The sequence below is a fragment of the Anoplopoma fimbria genome, chromosome 8, assembly GCF_027596085.1.
Source record: "Anoplopoma fimbria isolate UVic2021 breed Golden Eagle Sablefish chromosome 8, Afim_UVic_2022, whole genome shotgun sequence".
NCBI classification, from domain to species: Eukaryota; Metazoa; Chordata; class Actinopteri; order Perciformes; family Anoplopomatidae; genus Anoplopoma; species Anoplopoma fimbria.
Window position 1 is genome coordinate 25,416,591 of NC_072456.1, and position 11,158 is coordinate 25,427,748.

The window sequence follows — 11,158 nt, forward strand, 5'->3', positions numbered from 1 at the left end:
CATTATCTCTGCTCTGCAGAGTAAAATCACAACAGCTAGTGTTCGACTGGTTTGGTCTCCTCACAGATCAAATTCTTCCGCTCGGCTTGTTCTGCCTCTCTGTGTTTGCAAACTTCCTCCAGGTGTTTGGTTGTTTTTACTGCATTGTTCTCAAAAGCTAAAATGTCTCTATTACATTTTATTAAAAGAAAATATGTGACAAACTAGAAACACACTAAGAAATCATGTATGATGATGTCATTGTCTGCAGGGCAAACCTCTCCAGTGTTGGAAGGTATCACAGAGGAAGGGTCCGACGGCATACCGGAGCTGTTGGTGGTTCCACCTCCTCCTCCACCCAAGAGGGTCCTCCCAGACCCCGAGTCTCTGGGTCCGGCTCCAGAGAAGCCAAGCAGACCTGACACTGTCGACCTGAGTCAGTTCAACCCTCCTCCTCCCGTGGAAGACATTGGTGAGCTCCCCATTGTTATAAAAACTTTGCAAAACCAAATTACTTAAACTGGCCGCCCCTTAATATAATCTTTCCGTCCACAGGGTTCCCTGCTCCTCATGAGTTCTCAGAGACGGACACCATGGACGTCCCAGAGTTCAACGACGTGGCCTCAGATGCTCATTCTCATTCAGAGTGGGGGAATGGGGAGCACACGGGTCCAGATACTCCAGATGCACAGAACCTCTCAGAGTTTTACGACAACGTGATAACTCCTCCAGGAGCAGAGGCGAATCCTTCACCAACGTTTGGAGATCAATATAATTCACCAGAACCCTCCTTCCAGACCCCCCAGGATTCTCCACCACAGGCGGGGTAAGACACCCGTGCTCCCTCAGTCAAAATACTTGATCAAATCTGAGAACCTGGTTTTGATTCCTTTCCCTCTAAACTTCACCCAGGCTCGAAGACGACGTCGGCAACGGTGTCGACAAGAGCACGGAGAACGTCTACGAGTCCATCCCCTCGTCTGCAAACAAAAAGAAAGTGAAGAGCGAGGGCGGCAAGAAACGCAAAGGACCGCCAAAGAGTGAGGAGGCCTCTCAGCTGACACACTCACGAACACCAGATACAATCACTCTCATATCTCATCGATTAGATATCACTTATCAACATTGTGTTCATGCATTTGCCTGCATGAAGTGTGATATTTAACTAAACTATTAGCATTCACCCAGGAATTTAAAAGAAAGAAGTGACGACCACATCAACAATAGCCACAAATGACTACTTATGTTTTCTTGTGTGATTCTATCTTGAAGGTTTAAATAAAACATCGCTTTTATTCTATTAAACTACGAACAAACTATCTTTTTCCACAGATCCGTACGCTGAGGCAAAACAGGAAACAGTAAGTAGTTTTGTGAGTCACTTTTCAGATTTAAATAAATTTCCCCTCATGACACGTGTGGCTTATCAGTTGGAGATTCTGCCGATTAAGAGTAAGATTTAAAATAGCTCTTTGTGCTTTTTTTTTACAGAAGGAAGAAAAAACCAAGACGGGCAGGTTCGGCAAGTAAGGCCTTTGTTTTTGTTTTTATTTAGTTTGACCCAGTTCTCATTTATTCTCCGTTATCCCCCCGACGCTGTTTGGTCTGCCTTTGTTTCCCTTTATAATCTCCTCTACCATCTTTAAACATGCAAATTGAGGCGTCCCCTTTTTTCAAACACCACAATTGTCTCTTCTCATTCTCTCTCCTCTGCAGGAGCGACAAGAAGGCCGCCGCCGCCGCCGCCGCCCGCCACCGCCACCACCGCCACCGCTGCTGCTGCAGAAGGGCCGGACGAGAAAGAGCTGAAAAAGAAGGAGAAGCAACGTCTGGAGAAGGAGAAGAAGGAGCTGAAGGAGAAGCAGGAGAGGGAGAAGAAAGAGCAGAAAGAGAGGGAGAAGAAGGAGAACGAGATGAAGAAGAAATTCAAAGTGAGTGGTGTGGTTTTGACGGAGAGGTGAGCGAGCACCGGGGGGGGGCGTGGCCTGTATGTGTCTTGGCGTACAAACCTGTCGGGATTCATTCCTCCTCGTAGAACAGCTGAGCTGAGCTGAACATCTGTGTAAACATCGCTCCATTGTTGGCGACTGACACTATATTATCACAACAGAAGAGGGCTTTTTACAGGAACCAGTTCAAATCAATCAAAGAGAATGAGAATCCCACTCATTCCTTTATCTCTTAACTTGTTCATCCGTCAAACCTGCAAGTTTCCTGCTCTGGTTCGCTTTCATTGCTTTGTTTTTTGAGGTTTTTAGCATAAAATCCCCAAAACAAATGCCTTTGTACTCACTTTCAAGCACTAATCAGCAGACAGACACAGTTAGAGACCAGCTGGTGACCATAGTGGAGCATTTAGCAGCTAAAGACACCTTTAGTAGTTGGTGGAGACGACAAATGAACAGCTATTGAATATAAAAAGCAGTTATTGCAGGCTGAAATACGAACAATATTGGTGTATTGCAAACAATGCATGAAACATTGTGGTAAAAGTGTATATCTTTAAGATTTAAACCCCTCAGGACAGACAGATTTTGATTTTGTCATAGCAAGAAAAGCACATGTGGAATTAGTAACATTAATGATGGCTAACTTCCTTCAAAGCTTGGGTCGGAAACAATGGAGAAACGAGCAAGTATGCTAGATTTAAAAAGTATAAAAACCTAAACCCAGTGAAAGTAGCTAGCAGCATTAGCTCCAAAAGTTGCTAAATATAGCGAGAAAGCACCAAATCTGCAAGACTGACAACTCGTCCCTTCAGGCCTCCCTCCAAAGCCACTCCCCAAAAATGATCATTATGAACATAAACAACAAACATGGCTGTTGTTCGTACTCACTTTGTGGAAAACTCTGGTGACGCTAGATAGACAGGAAAGTAGCAGGATGAAATGATTGGCCGTGCTTATTGCAGTCCTGGGACAGCCACAGATACTGGATTATTGTCTCTTATTTTTGTCAGAGCATTTTGTGTATTGATTTCTGTCTAGATGTAAAGGGAATTTCATCAAATATTACCAAAAAGGTTTCTAAGTTACAATACGTACTGTAGCTTTAAGTCCTCACGTCCTCCTCTAAATGGAAAGCTGCCATCGTTAATGTTTAATTAATTACCTGAGCCCTTCCTGCTGTGACATGTTGGAACACCTGCTGTGAAAAGAGCCTGATTCATCACCCTCTCTATAGCAGGTAGGGAATATGTGAGCACTACGTTTTGTTCACGTGTCCACTGTTATGTGTTAGCTCACCGGACAGGAGGACGCCCTGTACCAGGCGAATGTAACCGTGACCAACAAGGGACGCAAGAACGATCTGCCCGTCAACTGCGGCGACGTCGTCAGCATCATCCGAACAACCAACTGTCCCAAAGGGAAATGGCTGGCCCGGGACGGCAGCAACAACTGTGAGTTTAGGCTAAAAGGATGCATGAAGAAAGAGGGTCTATTAGTATTTTTGCACATTTATTACCAACAATCAACTGTACAAATTGTAAGTCACATGGGCCAGAAAAATGACTCTTATGTGCGTTCCAGATGGCTACATAGCGGTGGATCATGTGGAGCTGGACATCAAGGAGATGCTGGAGCTGGGAAAGAAGGCCGCGACCATTCGCAACAAGAACAGCAATGTTATGGAGGAGGAGGTCACCAGATCGGGGAGCAGGTATGACCTACATAAGTAAACAAGACTATCAGCAAGAAATTTGGCTATTTTTATAAAGTGATGGTGGATTTATTCCCCATGACTCGGGTTCACCAGAAACTCTTTCAGGTCAGATTCTACCCTGCAGACTGTCAGAGCCCTGCTGCAGGAAAATCAGAGGTTTTCTAAATGGAGTCTTGCAGCTGCAGATCTTTACGCCACAAAGCTGCCGTGCTCATAGATTCACTACCCCTTTTGTCCACAGGGGTCGCCAAAATCGACACAAAATAAAAGCTCCTCGTAGTAGCTTTAAGTTGAAAGGATCATTTATATTTTTTCTCTTTTTCTCAGGGCTTCAAACCAGTATCCAATATCAGCAGAAAGTTGTAAGTATCTCTCCCTTTCCTATTCATAATTGTAGAGCGCATGTTTATTCTGCATCGGTTTGACGTTGATGTCGACGTGTTCAGTCACAGACGACAGCGAGGAGTGGACCGGTGACGACGACGAAACTCTCTCTCCCACCGCTGCAATTGAAAATCCACTGGTTTCAATGTAAGTCAATGTCAGCCTGAATCTAGGCCGCTGAATTGTTTAGCTTTGAGTCATGCTACTTTCTGAAACACATTGCTAGTGTTGACAGGTATCTCTGGTGAGTCAGAGTGCTGTGTTCTTTCTTAATTCCTTGTCTCATCAATGTCTTTTCCTCTCCAGCGGACACACCAGGACCGCCTCAATGCCAGATATGGGTAAGAAACTCTAGACATCTTCAACAAATTGTCCTGTTGATGCTTAGCCATAAGGTGGTTAAATACCACACAGTGTGAAACCTTGCTGCTGTATCTCCTCCATGTTTTATCTTGATGGAAGTGTGCAGATATAGAGAAGCAACACTACAAACACTCTGATTCTTTGTGATAAATGGATGATTGTTCCAAACGAGCGCAGCCTCCCTTTACAGGCATTTATCTGCAGTCTTTATCTTTTAAAGGTAAAAAAAAAAGTTTGACCATCTTTAGCTCTGTGTTTGGGTGAAAACTGTAGGGTTTGTTCACATGTTTCATCTAAAAAACGTGGAAAAGTCGTACTGCTTTTATCCTTTATCCAACATGCTTGGAGAGGTTGCGCTTCTGACGCTGTTAGTGCTGTTAGTGCTGTTTTCCAACCATATATTGAACGTAAACTTATTTTAATGGAAGAAAGAAAAGATATCTGCCAGCTGTGATTTGTTGTTCCTCGTTACATGACATGCAATGTGCTCTGCAGCATTCCAAAAGTTTAACTATTGGAACGTTTGTGCACTGTGGCGCTGTTGCTTTTGCTTTTGAACATGCGTTCAGCGTGTCTACACTGACAAACAATGGATCTGAAGGTGCAAAAAAAGACATGTGAACACCCACATATACAGGATTATTATATAATAATCAAATAACATGTGCAGGTCAGAACAGGAATAATGACGCATCAGGCTGCTTCAGTTGTTCCACTTGTTAGTAACGCGGAGGTAGAGGAATGAGGAAACGACAGGTGCATGACCGGAAACAGGAAGTAAACAAAAGGAATTTAGTTTTTGTAGTTTTCCCCGCTGATTTGAACCGTTGATCAACAACAGTTAAAAGTTGAAGAAGCAGATTATTATAAACTGGTTTACACCTTGTAAGTCTGTGTGTCGTCATGGCAACATGTTGTTCCCGGAGACACCTACTGCAGCGGGGAACTACCACAGAGGAGGTTTTGAGTACTTTGCTATGTGTTTCTACGTCCATCTGTCAAAACCGTGAAAGATGCAGTCATGAAACTTTACAGGTGTGTAGATGAGATCGAAATGAAGGTTGAGTTTGAAGACGGGTGTGATCAGAGCAAAGGGTGCTGGAGTTATGGGGGTAGGAAGCGTAGAAGGGGCCAATGGCGATTTAAAGTGTTACTTTAAAACCTACTTCCTCTAATCATGACTCTGAATCTGAACACTGACATAAATATATGTTCAGTTTCAGTGTGATTTGAACTCAATGTCAATTGCGCATAAACATCATAAATCTGCTTGGAAATCACAGAAAAAAGACGCTCCATATAGATCCAGAGCTCACATGAGAATTTAGTTATTTGAACCTTTTCTTCAGTATCAGAGGGATTCAGTGACAGCTGTCTGTGAGTCCGTGAGTACGTCGCTAACAGCAACTGCTAACAGCTATTTCTGCTCAAAACAAACAGTTAATAAAGAAGTTGCAGCACTTAGCTCACTAATCGACTCCATTATAACATCATACTTCCTGTTTCCCACAGCGTGACTGGAACTGTAGTTAAACAAAACTCAATGTCAATCTTTTTAACAAATTAAAATTAACAAATGGCAGCCAGGTCAAACCAGTTTAAAGCATCTGGAATCAGGATACTTTCCAGTTGTGACCTCTCAGCGCTGTTTGCATTCTTTAAATGCCGACTCACTTCCTAATGAGAAGATGAGCAGGTTTTCTTATGTAAACAGGAAGATGTTACCTTTTAAAGTGTGCGATGGCGATCAAGGTTTTATGGCTTCAGTAACGCTGACTGTGTGAAAGAGAAAGTTTGTTTTATTAATCTGGCCTTTTTTTTATTCATTTGTTTCAGGAAACAAAGACCTGAGCGTAAACCACGTTCACAGTCGGAGTGACATCAGCGCAGAGGGCCCTGAAGTCCAGTGAGTTCACCTGTTTCTCTCCCACAAACACACACACATAAACAGACAAACACACACATATAAGCAGAGTGTGTATATGCAGTTCATTTTGTATTTGTCTTTTTATCAGATCAAGACATGAAGCACTTCAGAAGTTGGCCACATTTTTCCACTCACCAAAACCTGAGGAGCCAGCTGCCAGGTAGGCGTGATGCACACACACCTGTGCACCTGCTGCACACACACACACACACACACACACACACACACACACACACACACACACACACACACACACACACACACACACACACATGAACACAGGAATGAGGTTTTAATGTTTGCCTTTCCTTCTCTTTTACAGCGGCACTGAACCAGAGACAAGTAAGCAACAGCTGAGAAAATCCTTGTATTGAAACACACAATATTTGATATTTCCACATTCTAAAGTTGTTTGTGAATACTTAATAGTTTAAGTTCAATCACTGAAAAAGACATTCATCCATCCATATCCTGTTATAAAACATTTGATGTGTCTGATAAATACATTTTTAAAACTAAATGCTCATAATACTCTGTTTGTTTTTCAGGTCCTGTTCTGGAGAATGAGGAAGAAATTCCCATGTGAGTAGGGTTATAAAACACACACATATACACACACACACACACACACACACACACACACACACACACACACACACACACACACACACACACACACACACACACACACACACACACACACATGAACACAGGAATGAGGTTTTAATGTTTGCCTTTCCTTCTCTTTTACAGCGGCACTGAACCAGAGACAAGTAAGCAACAGCTGAGAAAATCCTTGTATTGAAACACACAATATTTGATATTTCCACATTCTAAAGTGAAATAAACTGAATACCTATGTTGAATACACTTCCTGTAAGTCGCTTTGGATAAAAGCGTCTGCTAAATGACTGTAATGTAATGTAATGTAATGTAAAGTTGTTTGTGAATACTTAATAGTTTAAGTTCAATCTCTGAAAAAGCAATTCATCCATCCATATCCTGTTATAAAACATTTGATGTGTCTGATAAATACATTTTAAAAACTAAATGCTTGTTTGTTTTGCAGGTCCTGTTCTGGAGAATGAGGAAGAAATTCCCACGTGAGTAGGGTTATAAAACACACACATAACACACACACACACACACACACACACACACACACACACACACACACACACACACACACACACACACACAAACACAGGAATTAGGTTTAATGTTTGCCTTTCTTTCTTTTTTTACAGCAACACTGAACCAGAGACAAGTAAGCGACACCTGAGAAAATCCCTGATCGTAAAATACAGAAAAACTTTATAGAAGTCTTGTTTTGTAACACACAATATTTGTTATATAATATATATATAATATCATTTAGTGAAACATGATCATTCCATTTTCTAAAGTTGATTGCGAATATTTAATATTATTAGTTAAATCATTGAAAAATGTATTTATTCAGCCAACATTCGATGTGTTTGATAAATGGATTTTTAAAACATAAAAACTAAAATACTTTGTTTACATCTCAGGTCCTGTGCCTGAGGAGGAGGAAGAAGTTCCCATGTGAGTAGGGTTATAAAAGACACACACACACACACACACACACACACACACACACACACACACACACACACACACACACACACACACACACACACACACACACACACACACACACACACACACGCACACAGAGGAAAATGTAGAACATATTGTGCGACCTGAAGACGGAAAAGTTTCCTTGCTTTTCTGCCTGGAACGGGTTGCTGAGCATGAACATTTTCTTTTTTGGAGACATTTATCAACAGTGGCATGTTCCTGGTCAGAACGAGGTCACCCTTCTTTGTGAACAACATGGCAGCACCTACATCCCTGGAGGTGGAGTTATTTTCAAATGTGATTTCTTTTGTTCCACAGGCCTGAAGCTGGTTCAACACAGGAAATGGATTTTGATCTCACTGATATGGTTATTTTACCTCCTCCTGACCTGTATGCCGACTTCTCCGTGGAGTAATTATCCTGAAACAAAGTAAGATTAAACTCTCTGTACTGCGTCACCAAGGTTTTAATAGTTATAATTCTTAATAAGCTCATGTTTTAATTTAGTTTTTACTTTCTGATTCTAGTTTAGTTTTAGTTAGTTTTCAGAGTGTGTTTGCTGGTTTTATTGTAGTTTTAGTTTTTTAGAAAGTTTTGTTTTTTTAATATTTAGTTTATGTTTATTTTTGTTAGAAAATGGTATAAAGTTTTATACTAAATACATTGTTTGGAGAATAGTGTAGAAATGACCATAATGTTTAATTTTTGCATTACTTTAGACAATTGCTGCATATTCTTTTTAGTTTCTGTGGTTCAATGTCAAGAGAGATGATTGTAAATTCATGCAGTCTTCTTTTTTCTGTAATATGTTATAGCTAAAACTAGAGCTGAAATTAATTTATGTTTTTATCTATTCATTTAATTTAGTTTAATTTAATTGCATTTATTTACTTTTAATTAATTTATTTATTTTTTGCTTTAATTTACTTTACTTTATTTTACTTTAAACCAGGCAATATAGTTTTAGTTTAGTTTATCATAAAGGATATCGTCTTTATTATTAAAACACAATTTTGTTCAATGCAAAAGCAGCGCGCAAAATGCTTAATTCTCATTGAAAACAATTTACAAAACAACATACTGACATGATGTTTTCTTCTGTTTGTAACAGCCGGACAAAAGCCACCAGGCAGAGGAGACAGGATTTGTCTTTGTTGTTGTTCTTCACACTGTGACCCGTCTCAGTCACCTAAATACTGTGACAGTCACTTCACCTTCTTCACTATGACCTTATTTACCTGGTGACTGGGTTTGTGGATCAGTAAGACGATGAAGAGGAGGAGCAAGATGACCGTCTCAGACATTTGAACTCTTTTTTTTTTTCTGAAGCACTTGTTGAGAAACCAGAGAAGGACATTTTTCCTGGTGGCTCTGAGTGACTTTGAACCGTGGACCAAGGTGAACTGCTGATCCAAGGAAAGGACTTACAAACCGTTGCAGACTCAGACATGTTCACACTTCATGTGAAAGTACCAGACATATATTTAAAGTGGTGGAAATAAGGGGAGAACAATGGAAAATGTGGATTTTTTCGTCAGACCAGGGGATTTTTCAGGTTTGAGCACCATCCTGAGAAAATACGCAGCCAAAACACAACACAGGGAGACTTGTTTACTTATCATTTTCATCCATGTTTTCCTCGTTATTAATGTTTTTCTTTTCTGCCAGGTTGTTCTTAATGATCCTCAGTTTGTGTCCTATACACTTGTTACCAGATTACAGTGTTGGTAGCAAAGGAGTAAATAGCAATATAGCTGATAAACTTACAAATGAACAAAGACTTAAAGGGGCAGTGTGTAGGATTTAGTGACATCTAGTGGTGAGGTTGTAGATTGCAACCAACAGAAAACCCCCCTCCCTTCTCATTACATTACATTACATTACAGTCATTTAGCAGACGCTCAAGTATGTTGGAGAACTACTGTGACGTTTAGGTAACCAGGCGGTAACCTGCATTTCTGAAAAGTGAAGCCAATGCTGAAGTGTCTTAAACTTGCATTCTCTCTAGTGTCCAGCAGGGGGCGACTCCTCTGGTTGTATAGAAGTCTATGAGAAAATGACTCTACTTCTCTCTTGATTTATTCCCTCAGTAAACATTGTAAACATGAGTTTATGGTCTCAATCTCTAGTTTCAAGTCTTCTTCAATACAGCATGATGTTCATTTAGTAAATGATGCTCCATTTAGAGTCAAACAGACCATAAAGCAGGGTATGCTTTAGGGGCGGGGCTACACAGTGATTGACAGGCCGTTAGCATGGCGTTGTCCAGTCCGGGAGTTGTCCGTGTTATCATCATAGAACTTTCATGCCTTCACAGTTTGTTTTAAATTCATTAAAGTTAATTGTTCTCCTAGCTCCACCCTCTCGTGTTACTTCTGGTTGCAAGAAACCAAGATGGCGACGGTCAAAATGCCAAACTTGAGGCTTCAAAAAGGCAATCAACAGACCAATGGGGAAGTCCCAGTGACTACTTCTTATATACAAAACTTGAATGTCTTTCTCTAGAGCCGTTGTTTAGTTTGTCCGTTCTGGGCTTCTGTAGAAACATGGCGGTTCAACATGGCGGACTCACTGAAGAGAATCTGCTCCCTATTTAGATATAAAGGGCTCATTCTAAGATCACAAAAATAAAACAATTCTTAGTTTCAGGTGATTATAAACTCATGAAAACATTGTTATGAATATTATATTCAATCTCTGCTAATAGATCCCTCGAAATCCTACACACTGGCCCTTTAATAGACCTCTGACCTACAAGAGATGTGATCTATTTTCATTAATTTCATACTACACATCTATAGGATTCTGATTAACATTGTTAGACCTTCAACATTTAGTGTTTTTTTCAAGTGTTTGTATTATTGTGTTTTTGTATATTTTCTACTTTTATTTACCCTCATTATTTTGTTTAACATCATTAGAGCTTATTGAAGTGCTTATGTAACTACTACCGTCATGTTATGTATATGCCGAACAATAAACAACAACACGGAGCGTAATCTAAAATGTAAAACGTAAGGTTCTGCTGGTAAAAGTTGCTCTGATTGGTCTTAGTTGCTCCGTCTGGAGGAAAGCATCATCCATAAACTTTTATTTTCTTTCCTAAATTTTTTATGCAGCGTTTTATCCGTCACTTTTTATATGCCGCCTTTTCTTCTACGACTTTTCCCCTCAAGCTGATGAATAAAAAGTGTTACAGGAAGACAAAGAAGAGTTGACGATCACCTGAGGTCACTTTTA